Here is a 22,526-nt window from a genome sequence, read left to right on the forward strand (position 1 = left end):
CCTAAGAGCCATGCAACCTACTGCTACATTTCCCTCCTACGCAAACCCTAGGACTACACAAACCCTATTTGTGGCCTATGTGTGTGTGTGTGTGTGTGTGTGTGTGTGTGTGTTTTAGCTTCGATAGTGTTCGCCTCTTAGGTTAGGGTTTCCTTCTCCCAGGAATGTCACCTAATAAAAATGTAACCTATCACGTGAGTTCAATGTACAGAAGGGTATTTAAAGTTCTTGAAACTTACAAAAATATATACACAAAAGGGCATTGTTTTTCCAAATTTGAAAAAAACTTACAGATTTTAAAAGAAAAGGGTACATTATATTCTTAACAAAATTCACAGAGAAGGGGTTTCACAAAAATGTCTTGAACACACGTGATATGGTAGTTTTACACATAGTAAACCCCCCGAGTTCCTTCTTCTTGCCTCCTCAGTTGGGTGCTAGTGTGTGAGTGTGAGTGTTCAACAGAGTTTTCCCTAAAGCTATAGAGCAATTGCCATTGACTTCAAATAGAAAGTAGCAAAAGAGCTAGAAGTCGGTATAGTGCAAGATTGCTTTGGAAAAATTAGAGTGTTCAAGTTTCATCACAAATATCACATGCATCTAGAAAAGACTCAAAGAAATGGACTCCTCATTAGTTAATCCAATGGCCCTCATCAAGGAATTCTTGCACGAAGATTTTGAAGATGCATGTAGGGACTAGGAGGGTATGTAACCTAAGAAAGAAGTAGTTATTTGCTACCATATACATGTGGTAGTGATGTGTGTGAATGCACTAGGACCACCAAGGCATTGTTTCCCTCTTTAGGAGGTTTTTTCCCGCGTGCATTGTATATACGCCCATCACTCTAGGGCTATCTATCTTTCCATTGCACACTAAGTAACTCTCTCTCTATTTTGTGCCTTGAGCTTGCTTTGTCTTCTCCAAGCTGTGTGCGTTTCTTTGCAACCCTAATTCCAACAATTGGTATCAGAGTAGGTTGCATCCTCCCGGGCTTAGTTTCTAGCACACGCCTGCTCACTTTCTCCAATTTCTGTGAGCTTTGGTGAGCGTTTTCAGGTCGACAAAAATATTGGGGTAGCTCTTAGAGCTTAGTCTGCTTATATTTCTCATTTTGTGTAGAATTTTTGCCAGTGCCAAATACTACATAACAGGTCCCATACAGTCTACTCTGGGTTGTGCTATATAGCACGTGCTGGTCTCACTCAGTTTCTCCTCATTTTGGGTAGATTTCACATCAGGTGCAGGCATTTTCCATGGCTGACAACAACACAGATGTACTCAAGATGTTTGCTACTGAGGACAAATTGGATGGGGATAGTTATCTTCTGTGGGCTTACATGATGCAACATGTTCTTGTGTTAAAGGGCATTTGGAATATTGTGCAGGAATTGATGTATGTCCTGGTTCTGAGGATGTAGGGCATTTGGAATATTGTGCAGGAATTGATGTATGTCCTGGTCTTGCTGCAAGGATTGCGGCTATAAGAGTTGTTTTGCCTACAACAAAACAAGCTCGTTGGGATATAAACGATGTGCAAGCTCATGCGTTGATTGCGTTGTTTGTGAAGTGCACCATTACTCCTCACATTCATTCAACAAAACCTGCAAAACAGGCTTGGGATATTCTAGCAGCTCTTTATGCAAGCCGCAATGAGGCTAAAATTGCTTTGCTGCGTAAAGAGCTGGAATCAAAGATTATGCATGAGGAAGATGATATGGACACTTTCCTTGCTGGTGTCAAGGATATCAATGAGCAACTTATTTCTGCAGGTGAAGTCATTTCAGACAGTTCCCTTGTGCAGACTGTTCTTGATGCCTTACTAGATTCTTACCAGACTTTTTCTAGTACTTGGAGACTTATGACCCAAGAAAATCCTGAAGTTGTCAAGTTTGATGCATTATGCACATTGTTGTTGCAAGAGTCACTTTCCAGAAAAAACAGGACTAGATAGCGTACAATTGAAGTGGATTTTATTGCTTCTCAAAGAAAGGGTGGTAACAACAATGCAGCCACTTCTTATGGTTCTGCTACGTGTGGCAAAATTTCTGTTCCTAATGCTTTTGCTAGTAGCAATTTGTCTGGAAATTTTGGTGATAAGGGCAAAACAAAGATGAGTTTCCATTATTGTAAAGCTAATGATCACTTGATCAAGCAGTGTCCTAAGCTGAAGACCAAAGAGGCTAAGAAGAAAGAGGGTGGTTCCACTACAAATGCTAGTTCCACTACAAATACAGCTATTGTCGAGTCTTCTGTGAAAGGAGATTGTGATGCTGATGTTGATGTAGAATGGGCTTTTAGTGCAGAGTGTATTTACAATCCTACTCTCCATGATGCATGCATGTCGGTTGCTTCAGATTCACATGTGTGGTATTTTGACAATGGTGCTACAAAGCATATTACCTCACATTATGAATTTTTCAACTCTCTCGAGTCTGTCCCTCATGGGAATTCAATCACTTGTGCCAACCATGCCTCTTATCTTTTTCAGAGAGTTGGAAAGATTGTGCTTAGTGCTACAAATGGCTATTATTTCACACTTGTTGATGCACTTTATGTACCTGGGATCAAGAAGAATGTTTTGTCATTATCTACACTTGCTAGACTTGGACTTGTAGTCAAATTTGTGGATGACAGATGTATAGTTCATGATCTCAATTTTGGTGATAAAATTGTTGCATCTGGTCTTTTGTGCCATGGGCTGTATAAGCTCATTTCATATGACAAGTGTGGACAAAATTTTGCAAATGCAGTTGCAGATTCAAGGATTGTTTCAGATCCAAAACTGTGGCATGCACATTTTGGGCATCTGAATTTTGCCAATTTGCTGCGCTTGCAAAAATATGATATGGTTGCTTCTTTGTGCCTCTTGAAGCACCTGTCAAACATGTTTGTGAAGGTTGTATTTTGGGTAAAATGTAGTGCTCTAAGTTTCCAAAGGATGGTTCAGTTAGGGCCACATGCAGGTTACAGCTTGCACATAGTGATGTTTGTGGGCCCATGCAAACTCCGTCCTTGGGCGATTACCTGTACTTCTTGACTTTCATTGATGATTACTCCAAGCATGCATGGGTATTTCTGCTTAAAGCGAACTCCGAAGTTTTTATGTGCTTCAAACAATTTCTGGCTATGGCTCAAAATGTCTCGAAATGGGGCACCCTCTGTTCCGATTGAGGGGGGGAGTATATGTCTCATGAATTTAATGCATTTTTAGCTAGTTGTGGGGTAAAACACCAATGTACAGTGCCTTATACGCCTCAACAAAATGGTTATAATGCTGAAAGCAAAGGTTACAGGTTGTATCATCCGTAAACAAAGCGTATTTTGGTTCCACGGGATGTAGTGTTTGTAGAAGATTCTGCTCAGCCCTTGCTATCATGTACTAGAGATAGTAATATAAGCTCACAGGACAGTTATGACACTTTGTTGCCTCTTTTCAGTGGTGGAAGTTTGAATGTAAATTCCAATGAGGCAAATGTACAACCTATGGGAGTTAGTTTCCTTGTGTCACTTTCCTTGTACATGGTGTCACTTTCTAATTCCAACATTAGGGTGTACATTAGAATTAAGTAACTCTCTCTCTATTGTGTCACTTTCCTTGTACATGGTGTCACTTTCTTTTGCTTCTGGCTACCCAATAAGGAAAAGTGGTACGTCCTCCCAGGTTAGATGCAAATACTAATAGAGTCTGCATCTTGTGGGATACATATGTCCCTACACCAACATGCATAGTGATAAACTGTGTTGCATTTATATGCCCGTATAACAAAAATTATACGTATAAAACGTCAATATATGTCGTATTTCCGAATAATTGCCGAATATCCGTATAAAATAGTTTTCGATCGAGAAATTTTTCGATCGAAAAGTATTTTGATTGAAAAATATCTCGATCGAAAAACTGTATATATATACAATCGTCGCCGTATTCGATCGAAAAGCATTGTGGACTTTTTTGGAGCTTGGAGAGCTTGGAGCTTTTGAGAGATTAGTAGAAAGCGACAGCCTCTTCGGTTTATAGCAGTTTTCAGGTATTATTTTTTAATTTTCAGTAAATACTAACTTTTTTTTTTGTGTTGTGCCAGACTTGTGTGGTGCAGTAGTTTCGACTCTCACCACAAAGTTGGCTTGCAGGTCGTAGGCCACTTTGTGGTGTGTAGCCATATGGATCACTCCAGAGGTGTGTAGAATATAGTTTCCTTCCCTGTGGTGTGTAGTTATATAACTCACTCTAGGGAAGGTTTAGGGTAAATTTAGATTCTCACTCGTATGGTGTAGTAGTATATCTCTCACCATAGAGATGAGTTAGGATTAGAGGTCGACTCGTGGAGTGTAGTAGGCATGATGCTACACCTCTCACTTCAGAGTGGCATGATGCTACACCTCTCACTTCAGAGTGGCCTATAAAATTTACAATCTTAGAGTAAATCATTATTGATTATTTTACATAGAAGCACAAAGATTAACGTTCGTCATTTTAAGAGTGTAGATATGCATACTTTATGCCCTCTTCATCTTAATGCGACTTTCGTTATTTTTGTGCTTCTATTTCTGTAGTAACATCATTGTTCATCAGCAGCAGATGAGTTGGTGTTACTCTGAACGTAGATATATACAACAATTGATTTACATTTGAGATTGTTGAGCTGTTTGCTGATGGTTGTGTTGTACGTTCCACACACTCCATTAGAAATAGCTTATAAAATTTACAATTTTAGATTAAGTTTTTATGTCATATGTGTTACATAGAAACACAAGCGTTACCACTCGTTATATTAAGAGTGAAGAGATGCATATTTTCATGCCCTCTTCATCTTAATGTGACATACTGGTTACTCGTGTGTTTCATATTCCAAAAGAACATCATTTTTCATCATTAAATGACTTGGTATTGTTTTGGACGTAAACACATACGATAGGTAACTTACATCTACAATTGTTAATTTATCCGCTAATAGTTGTGTTGTGAGTTCCACACACTTTATTAGGGATTAGATTGATAAAAACTATCAATCTATTTTACAACAGCATCCAGGACTTGTGCTGAGAATATCTCACACTAGCTGAGCTGTTCACATGTACGATTTTCCAACCCTTTAGATGTAATTTCTTTCATCATCTCACACTTCTGCACATAGAAGGGTCCAGTTCTTGTGCTGAGAGCATCTCACACTCTTGGCCTATCTCTCTCTCTCTCTCTCTCTCTAATTTAATTTTCATGGTCGATTTGCACAATGTGGTTTGTAATCATAAGATTCTCTTTAATTTGCAATAATTTAATATTTTTTAATAAATTTGTATCATCATTTAATATATATAGGGTTAACACTCATTATATAATAACTATGTTACTATGGTGTACAATCTTTTCGTAAGATTCTTAATTTATAATTTTGTCATACATATATGGCAGACACGAAGCTAGTAAAACATCAACGAAAGTTCGTCTCCGAAGTGATTGTGAGACACTTTCATTACACGTCAGAGGCAGAGATTAGGCGTTGTTTAAACCCTATCGCTCTGGAACATTTTTATAAGCTTACAGAGACTCTGACCAAGTCTGTGTTTGAGCAGCTCCAAGCAGAGTTTTCACCAGCTATTTTTGACATAGCCCTCCTGACATCAGGTGCTTTAGTAAACATGGTCAAACAAACCATTGGAAAAATCATGAAAACCTTTCAAGAATTGAAAAATCCTGCAATTACTTCCTTGCCAAACATAGCTGAGCGCATACATCTTGTGCAACAGCTTTACCCGGAGTTCAAAAGCAAGGAAAAGTTAGAAAGAGCAGCAAAGCGTGCAAGAGTGGAAGCCAGCTCTTCTGAATCTGCTGTTGAACCAAAAATCATTCTTAGAATAGAGCCTGCAGCATCATCCGTTGCTACATTAGACCTCTCTCAGCTACCACCTATTTTACACCTTTTACCCGACACAGCCGTCTTCAATATCCAAGCTCCACAGCTGGGAGGGGGAAGATGGGTACATGTGAAGCATGTGGGTGTCACACATCCCGCTTTCAAAGATCAAGTGTATGCTGCAAAAGTGTTCAAAGTACACTTACATGGGCCCACCATGGAGCAACAGGTCAAAGACGAAGCAACAATTTTGGATATTTCACATCGAGGTATTATCTACCCTCTTGCCATGGTGCACCACGTGGAGCGACCAATGCTCATTTCATGATTTTGGAATGGCGGTCATGTGGAGCAATGGATCAAAGAATGCAATGCAGACGGCAGGCAGCCTGTCATTCCCGATTACATACCCACTGCAGAAACAGTAGAGCTATTCCAGGAGAATATTTTGCAGATCATCAATGCTCTCCTCCAAACTCTGAAGTATATACATATGCATAACTACCTCCACAATGATCTACACTCTCGCAATATGATGCTGCATTTTGGCAAAAAAGGTGTTTACGCCGGCATTGTGGATTGGGGTTCATGCACCAAAACAAATACGACAGTTTGTTTTCCTCCTCTACGCGATATGCAGATAGAAACTAGAAAACAATATGAGAGAGATTATCTGGCATGGACAGTAGCCCACAAATGTATATCTAGTAATCCTCCCTCTTGGACCAAAGCTATGGATATTTATTCCATGTTTCATACATGTAAACACATTTTGAAGTGCTTACCAGAGCCCCAAGAACAACGCAAGAGACATTTTTTGAGTAATGTACTTGCTCATCTTGAAACCGGCAAGTGCGTTCACCCCAAAACCCGGCCTAATGCTTTTGATCTCTCCTTATGTTTAAATGGTGCCCATAGAGTGGGTTACAACATTCTAATGACATCTAGCTTACGACCAGCTAACTGATGATTAATGAAAACATAGTCTCATGATTTCATCATTGTTTTACTTTTGGTGTCAGATTTAATTGTATGTTTAATTGAAAAAAAATTCTATGTTTGTCATTCGATATACTGTCCAATGTCAAATTAATTGAATAGGTATTTAAAAGTAATGACATGTTCACCTGATATGCAGATATGGAAGAAGAACTCAACCACGTTGAAGCTCAGGCAATTTTTAAAGAAGAACAAGTTAGATGTGGACAAGCAGATCTTTCTACTATTGCCAACATTGAAGAAGATGAATCTGAGCTGCAGGGCGAACCATTAACCCTTAAAGAGTGCCAAAAGCTTTTCCCTAATCACTTTGTACACCATCAACTATTTCAAATAAGTGGCAATGAAAAAGATACAGCTCCGTTAAAGCTCTCTGATTTGCAACATAAAGGACTGGCACGTGTATTGCTACAAAGGTTTATATGACAAGAGAGATTCCTACCAAACAACAACCAAGTAGCAATTTACTTTATCCAGCAATGCTATGTTTGATATGTTTTGCTAAAGAGAGTGGATTGGTCAGATCGTCCAGGAACTGCTGGCATTGGACGTGGACGCATTGCAGAAAACGTGGCAGCATGTAATGCAAATAATCCAATGCCTCCTCACAAGCGTCATATTGTTTTACTTCCTGAAGATTCAGAAACACTGACTGAATTAGCCAGCCAAGGACAAGACCTTGCCAGCCAAGGAGAAACACCGGACATGCTTCGTGGCCATATTCTTGAGCTTGAAATAGAGTTAAGTGATGCACAAGCAAAGCTTCAACGATATGAATCATTGTATGGACCTTTGCCAGATGATACTACCACTTCACATAAAGATGTTGCTCAACCATCTCCTGAGCTATGAATTACAGATTTTACCATAGAAGAACTTATAGCAAATCTATCAAACTCATAAGTCACTCAGAAGCTTTTTGTAATCTCAAAATTATATCAAACTCTTTTCTATTGTGTAATTTCCCAAAACCTTGTTGTAATTTCAAACCTACATCGACTTTATGTAATTTTTATTCGACAAGTTATTATCGGCAGTTTATATTTGAGTGTGAGTGAATATGCGTGTCTGAGAGAGAGAGAGAGAGAGAGAGAGAGAGAGAGAGAGAGAGAGAGAGAGAGAGAGAGAGAGAGAGAGGTTTTGATGTGAACGACAACGAGATAACACTTTCTTTCATCATATACAAAAACTTGTTGAGTAAGTATTATAATGGTACTCTCACAAATCATCTCCATCTTCAAAAACTGCAACCATATCATCTACTTCGTCCATATCTAAGCATTATGAAACTATCTCCCATTCCATATCATCATCATCATCAACTTCTGCAGAAATAGCTTCATGCGTTTGAAAGACTCCATATTGATTTTGAGCGGCTCTAGTTGCAATGTTTTGAGGCTTATAAATAAGTCTCATATTGGCAATGTCTTGTCCTAACATAACTTCTTTGTTGGCAGATTGCTGATGCATTTGAAACTTAGGATCCAATACAAAAGCTGCACCATGCAATGGCGTATGCAACTGCACGCAATGCTTGTTAACAATTGTAATCATGGTAGCATTATCCTTTGCACCAAAACTGCCATTTTCTCTTAGCTTGCGTATAGCCTCTGACATATACCAGTAGACCCGACCAAAAATAAAAGAATCTGTGTCAACTGCTCTCAAAAGATCTACAAATGGCTTTGACACAGTTACTATTCTTTCTACATTACGCCAAAAGACTGGCGAGTTTACTATTTGAGCACATCGACGAGCTGCTTCCTGATAACTTGGATACTTGATGAGCCATCCATCCCAACTTCTATCTGTGCTAAGGTTTCCATCAATGCAGGCTTCAACTCTTGCAAAGCAGCAAGAACATAGTATGCCGTACGAAACCTTGTCGCGCAAAATATTTGCAAAGCTTTATTTAGTGACTTGGTTCGAAAAAGAGCATACGAAAATTGATTCTCTCTAGATAATGAATTTCACCACATGATTTGCATCCAATAAAGTTTGCTTCACACATGCCATTTTACCAATATCTTTTAAAAGAAAATTTAAAGTGTGAGCTGCACATGGTACCCAAGAAATCTCCGGATACTTGACTTGAATAGCTCTTCCTGCTCCTTTGTAGTTGGCCGCATTATCTATGACAATAGTAGTCACATTCTTTGGTCCACCTGCCTTTGCAATTGCACGCTCATACACCCCTGCTAGGTAGGTGATAGTCTTCTCTTTCAATGAGCTGTCAATTGCTTCCACGAACATAGCCCCTCTAGGGTTAATAAGCCTTACATTGATTAAAGGTTTTTTCTGACAGTTAGTCCATCCATCCAATGATATGGTGCATCCATATGCTGGAACAAACTCTAGAACTGTGTGTTTGAGAATGGCTTCACTACTGTCTTTGAATTTATCAAGATATTCAGTTCGCATCTTGTTATGGTTAGGAAGCACAAATCTTTTTTTGGCTGTACTTATCAAAGCATCTTGAAATATTGGATTACGCATAGCATTGAATGATATGCCACACGCAACAAATTCTTATGTCCATTTTAAATGCAACTCAAGCAACTGGCATTGTTTACCTAATGCTTCAGGCATTGTCTGTCCATTGGATGACGCTTTGCCGGATTTGCTTGTGCTAGGAACTCCTCCTGATGTAGAAGAATGTCCATGAAGAGGATTCAATTGAGAACTTTGATCATTTACTTGAGTGGTATACACCTCTTCTGTTGCCTCATTGCATACAGATGGTTCAATATTTGCATGAATATCTTTAGAAACATCACCTTTATGTTTAGCTGCAAGAATCAACTTTACTTTGCGAGAACACATGGCAAATTTTTCATGAATATCTTTTGGTGGTGCCCCACACTTTTCAACATTGCCAGGGACTTTAAATAAATGCTCTTTAATTCTGATTGCATTACCACTGAACTCGTGGCCACAAGATTTACATTTAAGTCGAGATGTATTTCTCCCAGTTTTCAACTCATGCACATAACTCCACTCTTATCCTTTCACCATGATGCACAAAAGTAATTTGCTAGTAAACACAAAGTCAATGATCATTTTCATAATCAAAATCAATTAAAACATTAAATTAATTTAACTAACAATGATTGAACAAAATTAAAATAATTAAAAACAATGATTGAACAAAAATACAATAATAAAAAACAATACCATTGGATTACATATAAATTGCATGGATTTATCTAAAGTGCAAGCTTGTAGCTTTAACACATTATGATAATCAATAATTACAATTAAATCAAGTATTAAAATGATTATCATTATAAATTGTTATACATACAAGAGCTATAAGTGACATTTTTAAATGTCAAAACGATAATCACTTACAATACTTGATAATTATCGTATCCATGTAAAGTGCGAACAAAAAGTTCTTACACTTTAACATAGATTTTTAAGCGATTATCTATCTACAATGCGATGCTCTCACACAGTACGGTAGATTTTGCAGTCCAAATAAAGATAAGAGAATATCAATATTTTTTAACATGTTTTTCCTAAATTTTTGCTCTAGTGAGAGCATAGCAGTGTGAATAGCTCTACACAAAACGTAAAAATATAATTTTTTTTCATTATATTTATTTTGAAGTGAGAGAAAATCTCTACACATCAAAATCGAACTTTAAATTACATAAAATTAATTTTTATGTAATTATATTTTTAAACTAATTATCTCATGTGAGAGTACACTCTACACACAACGATAATATCCTACTTTTTTTTTATTAGTCACTTTCAAGTGTCAATTAATTGAACACATTGACAAGTGATTCTTATAATTATAGTTTGTATCAGGTGAGAGATTAAACTCTTCACAAAATACAAACTTTCAACTATTTACTAATTTTTTCAAAACAAATTCATAAATTTGAATCACAAAACTTAAATTCTATTGAATTTTAATTTTTATTTAATTCAAATTGTTTTATTTTTTTACAAATTACTTTTTTGATCGTTTGGTGAGAGTACTCACATGGAAAACACTGACTGTGAAAGATGGTGTGAGGCCTGTCGCGTGCTGCTATATATACTAACATATTTGATCGTTATAATTTTTGATCAAAAATAATTTCGTTCAAAAATAATTTCTTCGAAAAGTTTTTCGATCGAAAAACCAAGAAGTTATATGCTTGGCCGTTTATGCTGATGTGGCACCGTATAATACAGCCCTATAATTTAGATAAACGAATAATATGTCCATTATTCGCATATTATACGTCCCCTGAGTAACGAATAATGCAACTTAGGTGATAAATTTGGGTGACCCATTAGTAGGGAAACACCCTTTTAAGCTGAGATGGGGCAAATTTGCCAACTCTTGTTTTTTATGTGGTAAGTTTGGTCACATGCAATCGAAATGTCTGGAACCCCAGTTGCAACTTCCTCCTTTGTCATTACCCCTTGCACAACCTTCTCAACCCCCGAAGTCCCCTCCAAAATCTAGGCATAGTGGTGCTTTGAGTTTTGCAGTGCCCCCCATTTGAAAAAATATGGACTTTGCATGGGCCTTGTAAGGAAGCCTAATTTTAAGGCATTAATTCGAATACTATGTATGGTTAAGGGGACAAGTGCATAGGCTATGTTTTTTCATAGGTTTTCCTAGCATTTTTTCTTGGCCCACATTTCAAAGCTCATACTTATAAACTTCATACCAAACCTATATCATTGTAAGCTCATCTATCATGTACTAGAGCATCTTCAATCTATCTAATTATCATCTTTATGTGCGTGTTGAATGCATGGATTTTGGTAACTAATATTGTCCAAGAACAACCCACATCAAACACTTAAGTCTTTTAACATTACTTGAGCAATGAAACAATAGCAAGCAAAGTTCAAAGAGTCAATTTGATGTAGTCAAAGTCATTGAGACACAAAAATTCAAATAGTCAAGTGATGTAGTCAAAGTAGGTTACTACCAAAATCCATGATGCTCACCAAGTTCTTTTTGGCATACAATTTATCAACGGACTGGAAATCAAGACATGGCTTTTAAGATACAAGAATAGGTGCATGCATCAATACCCACATTTGTAGAAGTAGGCCTATACTTTCTACCTAGTATACCTTAACAATCACTACACTCCCAGAATCAACATTTCCAAACATGGACCCCATCGTGTATATTATTCTTAGGCCGGCCTTGTTGGCACATCCTAAACCAATGCATCTAGAGTTAAGTAGTGTAGTTTTCCATCTAGCCATCATCAACCTTGCTAGCAAAAACATGCTTCACTATCTACTGCTAGTAGTGCCATAATCTTAGCTAGCATATGACGGCGTTTTAGAGAGATTAGCTGCACAGAGTCTCAGTAGTGTATGGAATTAGACTAACAACGAGGAATGGAGATGATTTGGTGATCAAGATGATACAATTTTCTTGGATCGGTAGTAACTAAGTGACTAGCCAGTAGTCATAAGAGAAGATCTTCATGGCAGTATTCCACCTCTTTCTATAATGTATGATAGTTCTGATCTTGAAGATATAACATGCATGAGCTAGAGAGATATAAAGGGGGTACATTGAGAAACTATTTAGAGAGAAAAAATTAGGGGATCCATCCGTTAGTTGTAAGATCACCTACAGAAAGTTATTGCAATGCCATGAATTTAAGGGCTCAATAACCAAGACATGGGGAGATAGTCAATGTGCCAAACTCCGTTGAAGGACATGTATAGAACATCCTTTCAAAGAAATCCATAAAAGACCCTTGAGCTTCTAGGTAACTGAGTCATCAAGGGACAAAGGATTCCTCGTGCTATATAGCTTTTTTTGGAGGGTAGAAGGTGGATTATGCCTGGTGTTTGTAGGGTATTTAGGTCAACAAATGAGTAGAGATGTTGGCCTTGTCCAAACTCCATTGAAGGACATGTATAGAATCCTTGAGAGGTTTTTATCCCAGGTGGATACCTTTGAACATCCTTTCAAAGAAATCCATAAAAGACCCTTGAGCTTCTAGGTAACTGAGTCATCAAGGGACAAAGGATTCCTCGTGCTACATAGCTTTATTTGGAGGGTAGAAGGTGGATTATGCCTAGTGTTTGTAGGGTATTTAGGTCAACAAATGAGTAGAGATGCTAGCAACAAGGCCATTGGAATAGCAAAAAAGTTGGTGGAAGGTAAAAGTTGCAAAGGATTTATGAGGTCCAGAAGCGAGCGCAAGGCTAATTTTGAGGTTGAGGGAGGAGGGGGGGGGGGGGGGGGGGGGGGGGGGGGGGGGGGGGGGGGGGGTGATGTCAAAGTTGACGATGTGGAAGCAAAGAGACCAAGGAGAGAATGGATGAGAGAGAAACAAATAAATAGAGACTCCTAAATTAACTGACCTTGGCAATGATACAATGGGTAGCTACACTAACTCAAAAAAATAATAGAGTACAATTGTGGTGTCTGGCTAAGTGTCCGACCAGGTGGGAGCCCGTCTACTCAATCTGCCAATACCTATTCACAAAACAATAGTCTCCTTTACTGTCCTCACTTTCTCTTCCTTGCACTTTTCCCTCAACAATAGAAGTAATGGCATACAAGTTGTCAACAAATCTCTCTTGGGTCAACATCAAGAGTTTGACCTTTACGGGGTTCTCAATTGAAGACTTTGATAATCAAAGAAGATACCTATCCTTGTGCAAAGGGAAAGGGAGTAATCAAGAGGATTCCTTCATGATGCTATTTCCTTCCACCTTGGATAGACACATTGACAAATGGTACAACTAGTATGAAGATGATCAATTTAATTCTTGGGATGTGCCCAAGGATGAATTCTATGGCTTTCCAATGAGTTACCCATAGAAAAAAGAATTGGATTAACTAGAAAGCTTAGAGTTAGATCTATGGAAAACTTTTGTAGAGCTTATGACTAGGACCAATGCCTTTGTGGAAAAGTTGCCTTAGCCAGTAGCAAACTTCATGGTGAGGAAGTGGGGTTGAGAAAGCCTCAACAAAGACACAACAAAAGTGGAGGGAGACTCTAAGGTTGCTGCTTACCTTGAATGATTTCATAGCTACAGATACTTCCATATAAAATTCTCAATTGCAATTTGGTAGCATCCAAGGTAACACTCCATGAGCACTCCATCAACTCTTCTTTATGGATGGAAAATGTATCATACCCTATTGTGGTATTAAACAGAGAGTTGGAATCTCTAAAACTATACAAAGCTATCCAAGAGGAAAATGCTTCAGTCACCTTGACCTAGGTTAGCCCATAGGAAGAGGTTGTGGTGCAGCTCAAGAAAGAGTTGGAGGAAGGAGATGGAGGTTCAATAGGAGGAATGAGAAAATCATATGTTGCACTTTAGGCCATGCCCCTAAGAGTGTCACATAAAGGACTTAACTCTATGATAAGGGAGGTCATGCGACAAAATATTCTTTACCACCTTGAAGGGGTTCATCAGCTCCACCAAAACCTAGGAGTTTCCTTGATCATGTAGTATGGACATGTTCATGTCACTAACCACTGGATAGGCCCAGTAGTTCCCCAAAGATATGTCCCACAATTACTAGCCAACCTCTTCAATATGGTAGTCTTCTTCCTCAAAGCTTCTATACTGTGCCATCTATGTGAACATCTCTTGTTCAAGCATCAAGGCTCCCACATCACCTAGGCCTCAAAACCCACCCATCTTGTGCTACATGAGTGTGGACTACGGCCACACACATGTGTGGACTCAGTCACTATCAAAGCAATTGTCCCTTCCCAGAAGGGTCCCCCCTAACATTTAGGCATGTAATCATTATAATGAGATTTTCTCAACCAATGGCCATCATCATTCATGGATATGATATATGTCATGGCTACTCAAGATGCATATACTCAACAATTTTCATTGGCCTCCATGACTTTTTCATCATCTCCATGGACCAAATGCTCTTATAGCACATCCGTGTGAGGCAATAAACATACTTCTAACCAAAGCTTAGAAGGCTTCCCTAGGAGTGTCACTTACAGGCTAGAGACATGGAGAAGAGCAAGGTTCCCTTGCACAAGTATTAAGGGATACCTTCTCTAAACTTGAAAAATCTTAGATGGAAGCAATGGAGAACATCAATGGCCAAGTGACATGACACATGTAAGATCATGGTGGAAGAGATCCTCAACTCAACCTTCCAAAGGATATCACTGTATGACCATTTGCAAGTGGATTCCTCATTTTTTAGTGAACTATTGAAGGTAATTGTAAGGTTTCTAGGTTTTGAAACCTTAAAGATTGTATAAAGCTTAATCAAACTAATATGTATTGAAAAAGCAATGTAGAATTGTTCGACCGTGGAAAATATTGGTATTTTTGGAACCGTAATCATGACTTTACTATGGTTAGAAATTTCCAGAATAGAATTCCGATAAAAATTGATACAGTTATGGCCACTAGAAGTTTATTTAGTTCATTGAATTCATTAAATAAATTGTAAGGTATTAGTAATCATTGATGTAAAATACTTTTATCATAAACCCTCTAGATATTTAAACATATTTATAGATATCTATAGATATTTTCAAAATGAAGCATATAATGGGTCAAAAAAATAGCAGGGTGGATTTGGAGCATCTGAGGGCTGTGTGGAGCAGTGATGAGCCTGCCCAGGAAAAATTAAGTAGCAGATGGTGCTGGGGGGAGGCTGGGAGATGCCTTCAAGTGCAAGGAACTGCCAAACACAACCTATGAGCCCTAAAAATGTATAAATAGGCCCCCTTCTCTCCATAATTGAACATAGACTCGGAGTCCTAACAGAATTTTGTTGCAAATAAGAGAACACTTCACAAAAATTACTTAGAGAGCAAAAACTCTTTGTAATTAATTGAGGGAATTAGTTTAATTTCAGTTAACTAAGAAAATAGCTTGTGTTTTGATAATTTTTTTCTAATTAAACTATTAATTAAGGAGATTAAGCATTCCCTATTATTAACTACTCTCTAAATTATTATTAGGCTACTGATAACTATTATCTTAAGCTTGACCAATTTTCTAATTAATTAATTAGTGTATATTAAGCTAAAAATGATTAATTTTATATTGATTTATGAAGAAAAATAGTTTTTTAAGCCTAAATAATCATAGTATAATTTTCAAAGCTTAGTTATGCTATCTAGGAGTCAAGGAAATTAGGTCTTAATTTTTTGAGTAATCTACCTAAATTATTAGATAGAAATTAAGTAATTTTAAACATAAAATGATGAGAAAATTAGTTAATATACTTAGATAATTACACAATAATTAACAAAGCTAGGAAACCTTGTTAGAAAGCCAAGATAATTAGGCCATGCAAAAAAAAGTAGTTTACCTAATTGATTAGGCTAAGACTAATTGATTTAAGCATAAATTAAAGGAGGAAATTAGTTAAATCACTTAGATAAATATACGCTAATAGTCAGAGCTACAAATCACTATTAGGAAACTAAGATAATTAGTAAATGACCAAAAAAATAGTTTAGCTAATTTATTAGGCTAAACATATCTATTTTTAAGCGTAAATTGAACGAGGAAATAGGCTAAATTCCTTAGATAATTATACAGTAACTATCAGAGCTAGAAATTATTTTTAGAAATCTAAAATAATTAGTTCATGCATAGAAAATTAGTTTAGCTAATATATTAGGCTAAAATTAACTATTTCAAGCATAAATTGAAGGGGATATTAGCTAAATCACTTAGATAATTATACAGTAAATATCAAAGGTAGAAATCATTGTTAAAAAGCTAAAATAATTAGGACATGACCAAAAAATTAGTTTAGCTAATTAATTAGGCTAAAATTGTCTTTTTTAAAGCATAAATTGAATGAAGAAATTAGTAAATCATGCTAGATAATTAAATTCTAATTATTAGAGCTAGATTACACAATAAAAAAGACATGATAATTATCTTAAGGTTAGAAAATGGATATAGATATTTAATTTAGTCAAATTATACTAAATCTAGTTGGAAATTCAAGGGAAAAATTAATAAATTATGTTAGATAATTACATGCTATTTATCAGAGTTCAGCTACATAATAAATAAGCCTTGATAATTATCTTAATATAAAAAATTATTATATATATTTATCTAAGTCAAATTATACTATTTCTAGCTAAAAATTAAAGGGAGTAACTAGTATATCATGTTAGATATTTACATGCTATTTATTAGAGCTAGATTACATGATAAAAAAGTGGTGATAATTATCTTAAGGTTAAAAAATCAATGTATCTATTTATCTATGTCAAATTATACCAATTCTACTTTTAAAAATTAGAAAAAATTAGTTCATTAAATTGAAAAATTAAAAGATAATTACCAAGGGTCATAAATATCATTATCTACTTGTGATAATTATACCATAGTTAATTAGTTAGTTAGAAAATATAATTGACCGAAAGCCTTATTTTTTAGCTAAAGATTAATTAAAATAAATAGACATTGCAGTCAAAAGTTTTTAGGAAAATTATAGTAAGTGTAAACCAATGATATAAAGTTGAGAAAATGAAATCTTTAAGAGAAAATAAATAAAATAAATATTAAGCTCAAATTGAGCAGATTCCAAAGTTAAAATTTGATGAGAAAATTAGAAAAATTTTATTAAAAATTATAAGAAAATTAGGAGAACTTAGAAAACCCTTAGGGAAATCTTTGGAAAAAGTTATCATACCTATATAGAAAAATAATAAATTACTAGGTCAAGAATTTGCCAATTAAGACTACAAATTTAACCTTGATTGGGTTAAGATTGAATACAAAAGTTAAGTCTAACATTTGGATGATTTAGCTAATGATTAGACGTCCTTTTCTAAAAGGATAAGAAGTTATGGTACCTGAAAGGACTCGAGCAAATCCCATATCTGATGATGAGGATGGATCTCCAAAAAGAACTAGAACGTCCCACAATGAGAGTGCACATGAGAACTAGAACGTCGAACTAGAACTAGAACTAGGCCTACTAATGAGAGTGTACAGGCCGCGATGCTACAACAAATGCCAGATCAGTCCCAGGTGGGTCTTTGTTATAATTAAGTTTAGATAATTCAGGTTTTTCTTTAAATATTACATTGCATACGGAGTAAGGAATTAGGAAATGTAAAAACTAGCTGAAAATGGAAGACATCTTCCAAGAAACTAACGTGCATTTGTTTGTAAAATTAGGGATGAATTGTTTGGATTAAAATTGGTTGAATTAGAAAATATATGGTTGATCATCCTTAAGACAGCTTGTCTCAAGACACCTCCAACTCCTTCGTATATTTTGATGAATAATGATGGCTTTTCAGCCACACAGATAAGTCGATTACCCCCATGAACGATGAGTTTCTACTTCGTGTCATGTCTTGATGCTTCTACATAAGTTAGGATACCGTTTTTATCCTAGGGGAGCCACTCGATTGTATGGGCAACGGGTTTGGTGTATGGGCACCCCGAAAATTGGGTGGGGGTTTATCCACCCCAGATTGTGAACAAGGAATGGGTGCCGTTTTTCACCCTTCGGTGGTCTTGAGACAAGAAGAGTATTGGTCATGGTTATTATGGTCAATGTTTTTGATTGACAATACCCTATCTTAAGTTTAAAGATGTCTGTTTGCTAAAAGAATGCTTTCCAATGCTGTCTTTAATACTTGATTGAAGGAATCACTATGACGAAAAGTTAAAAGAAACCATTATTTTAAATGTTAAAACAATGTGATAGTAATTAGGAGACCAAAGAATCGTGTGTGAGTGCAGGGTGGTAAGTGGGGATTGACTAAGGTTGTCAAACATGGACGGTTGGACCTGATTAGTCAGGTAACTATCCATCCCTGTGCACTAAAAATGTTTTAAAACTTCTTCACTTGGAAGAGGAGTCCACCAGTGACTGTGCCCTCACATTTGTTAGGGGGGAAAAAGCGTTGGTTGAGGATACCTTAGCCCAACTTGTGGAAGTTATAGGGCCGACATAGTTTTGGACTTTTAATATGTTGTCCCGTTTCCATTGTGAGATAGGACTAGGTCTTCTTCTAGGGCTATAGACCCAAGCCATTGTTAATGGTAAAGGTCTATTCCTTGCATTTTTTTGTTTAGAGACTCTGATTTTTATTAGGCCTAGAGACCTGTCAAGGATCCCATCCCAATTTTGGTGTCAGCGGGTTGGGGATCTCACAGGTAATCCACTCTCTCTACCCTAATGGATCCATTAGTGGTGAGCATCACCTTATTTATCCCTCTAAATTTTATATGATCATATACTCCACTACTCCAATAATTGAGTATAAAAGCTCTAGATTTACCAAAATCTATGGTAAGAAGTTTTTAGAAGTTACAATCAGTAGTGGGTTTAGAATCAACCTCATGCTAGAATTCACAATGAAGGCTCTAGGCCTATTGCGGACAAGATATGTCCCTTTTATAGTGACCCTTGAAGATCAACACAAAGCAAAACCAGTAGAAGTAGTGGATTAAGTGACTCTTGTAGTTCAATATTTTAATTTTTGATTTTTTGGTAGTCTAATGGTGGTAGTCTACCGGATGGTGGCATTTTGCTGTTAATTGATCACCCATGGCTATGAGACACAAAATCTCTCCATGGTGGGGAAATGATACTATTAATTTCCATTTGTGAGCACAATTCAAACAAATCCCCACTAGAAACATGAGTAGATCTAGCTAGCACACACACCTCTTTTACCATCTAGCTCAAGGTTGCATCATTCTTCCCATATCATATAATAGATATGCATACCCATATTGATAAATTAATGTAGTGGTTGTTACTTATACACACTCACTAATATGCATACATGCATATACACATGCATGTATAGTAGGTTGTAAACATATGTATGTATATATGTATACATTGGATGCATGTCAGTGTGTGTGCATGCATATTTACATGCATGCAACCATGCATGAGTAGACATGTCCATCTATTTGTAACTAGTACTTAAACTTATTTTTTAAACTGGTAGTGATTTCCTTGTGATTACCCATATTGTACATTGTTACGAGGAAAATATTCAATATGGCTTCCCTACTCCCTTCACTAAGAGAGTCTTGGAAGTCTGGATGGTCATACTCTATATAGATATGGATGGTTTTAGCAGCTACAACAAATAGCCATCCAACCATTTGACTATATCAGGATAGATGTCCTCAACCCATGGGGTACAGATATCTATAAAAGAAAGGCATATGGATTGAAAGATGCTCCAGGTTCATTTAATAGGAAAGTGTATGTTGTCTTTGACCCCTACCTAACCAAGTTCTTAAGGATTTTCATGGATGATTCTCCTCTTTCTTGGGTGCTAGGTGCTCATTCCAATAGAAAGCTTCCAAGGCTATTTTTCACAACTGCAAGCAGTGTTTATCAAATGTCTAGAGACACACCTCAAAATCAACCCCAATAAATGTCACTTCTTGGTGACTCAAGGTACACTTCTTGACATATTGTTTCAGCTAAAGGGTTAGCTCCTAATCTTGCTACAATAATTACTATTAAGGATGCCCCACAATCACAAAAACTTCTAGAGATACACCTCAAACTCAACCCCAATAAATGTCACTTCTTGGTGACTCAAGGTACGCTTATTCGACATATTGTTTCAGCTAAAAGATTAGCTCCTAATCATGATAAAATAATTACTATTTTGAGGATTCCCCAAAAGCCACAAAAATGGTGTATAGTTTTTGGAGCCACAATTAATATCATCAAAGGTTTACTTGAATGAATATAGATATAGCTTGGCCTCTATCTACACTTATGAGTCCAACAGTTTCCTTTTAGTGGTCCACTATAGAGGCCCAAGAATTTCAATATCTTAAGCAAAGATTGACCCATGCTCCACCCAAGATCACCCAAACTCTTCCCTGTCCACTTTGTCAAAATCACATGAAAACCCAAGGTGATCATTCCAAGCACTTTTCATTGTAGTCTTCACAAATCAAATTGCTTCTTGTTATCCATCATCAATTGCAAGCTCAACGAGTTTGCAACTTTTTAGATTAATGAAAAGAGAGGTATGGCTTATGGCTAATCACGAGATTAAGATCATGATGATATCAGTAGCTCCCAAACATGAGCTCTATGTATGATTGTGTGCTATGGAGTATATGAGAGAGATAAATAAGCTGTTACTTTTGATAAAATTGGTTATGGAAGCTTTAGGATTCAAAGTTTGGAGTTTAGGCTTTAGGTTTGAGAGATATATATCAAGAGCTTAGGATAGTGGAGAGTTCAAGAGCTATGGAAGCTTAAGAACTATGGTTAGAGAGAGATAGAGCTTAGAGCTATAGAAGCTTATGCATATGAAGAGAGAAAGGGAGAGCACATCCCAGTTTCCTTTGCTTTTCCTTATCCCTTCCTCCTCTCCTGCTTCTTTGTGCAGCTTCTTGCGAAATAGTAGATTACAAAAACTTTAATATTTCCCAATCGATGCAAAATTGGCCTATGTGCGTGAGGCAAAAATGTTTAGAACACCATTTTCCTTCTCTTGCTAGGACCATTTTCACCAAGAATGAGTTTTGTAGAATTTTATAGCATAAGACTTTTGGCTCTCCTCATATAGTACATGTAGTCTCTCACCCACTTTCACTGATCACATGGTTTCTTACCACCCAACTTTCCTTGCATGTTTTAAGAAAAATTTCTCATACAACCCCCCTATTGTAGCATCAAATTATTGCACACATGCTCTGATAGTTTGGCATACGTCATCATATCCCATCAGTGTACAATTAACATATACACTTCACCTCTTTCCCATTGTGGAAGCGGATCGACACGGAATCCACCCCCTTTGATTGTGCACATCCTCCAGCATGTGCCAACCGTTATCTTAAACTGCAACCTTACACATATATCCACCCAATCACTATCCCACTATAAGCATGCTTTGAAAATCTTCCCAACATATGGCTTCATGAGAGTATACCCATCGCCCACTCCTCTGCATCCAACCATGCCAGCTTTGGCTTGTTGGCTTTGTATTTTGCTTGTGCTTCAGATCAACAATGTGACATCTTCACAATAGTCATACCGTGATCCAATAATTGGAGACTGGATCATATCTCACAATTGGCCCATACTCTTTGTGAATGGCATCAATGATGAAATTCTTTCTCTTTGCATCTTGAGAATTCCAATGATCCATCCCAAAGTTCCCAAACTACACCGTATAAATCATGAAAACCCTCTAACGCATGGACTTTCTGGCCCTATTCATAATTGGTGCCCCATCCTTGTTCTTGTACACCTTGGTAGGATCAAACTCATGTGATCCCAAAGGTATACGTGGTGTACCCATCAATGTACTATCTCCTAAAGAGAGACTTGGATGCTCTCTCAAAGGTGTGCATGCATCGGTAGAGCCACTACCACAACAACCATTGGCACCACTTGAACAACGAGATCTGTGTTTTCTTGAAGAGGAACAAGAAAGAGTAATCTCCAGTGTAGATTGACCAATCAGTGTAGCTGGGACGTTGGTGTAAGGTGTGACACCACCAATTGGTGTGATTGGAACACTGGTCTGAGGGGTCGGAGCAGTTGTAGATGGTCTACAACTCGGGGGGTTCACATGTTTGTAAAACCCCTTATCTGTGAATTTTTTTAGGAATATAATGTACCCTTTTCTTTTAAAATTTGTAAGTTTATTTCAAATTTGAAAAAATAGCTCCCTTCGGTATATATATTTTTGTAAGCTTCAAGA

The sequence above is a fragment of the Adiantum capillus-veneris genome, chromosome 14 (assembly GCF_014529385.1).
Source record: "Adiantum capillus-veneris isolate H3 chromosome 14, ASM1452938v2, whole genome shotgun sequence".
In the NCBI taxonomy this organism is placed as follows: Eukaryota; Viridiplantae; Streptophyta; class Polypodiopsida; order Polypodiales; family Pteridaceae; genus Adiantum; species Adiantum capillus-veneris.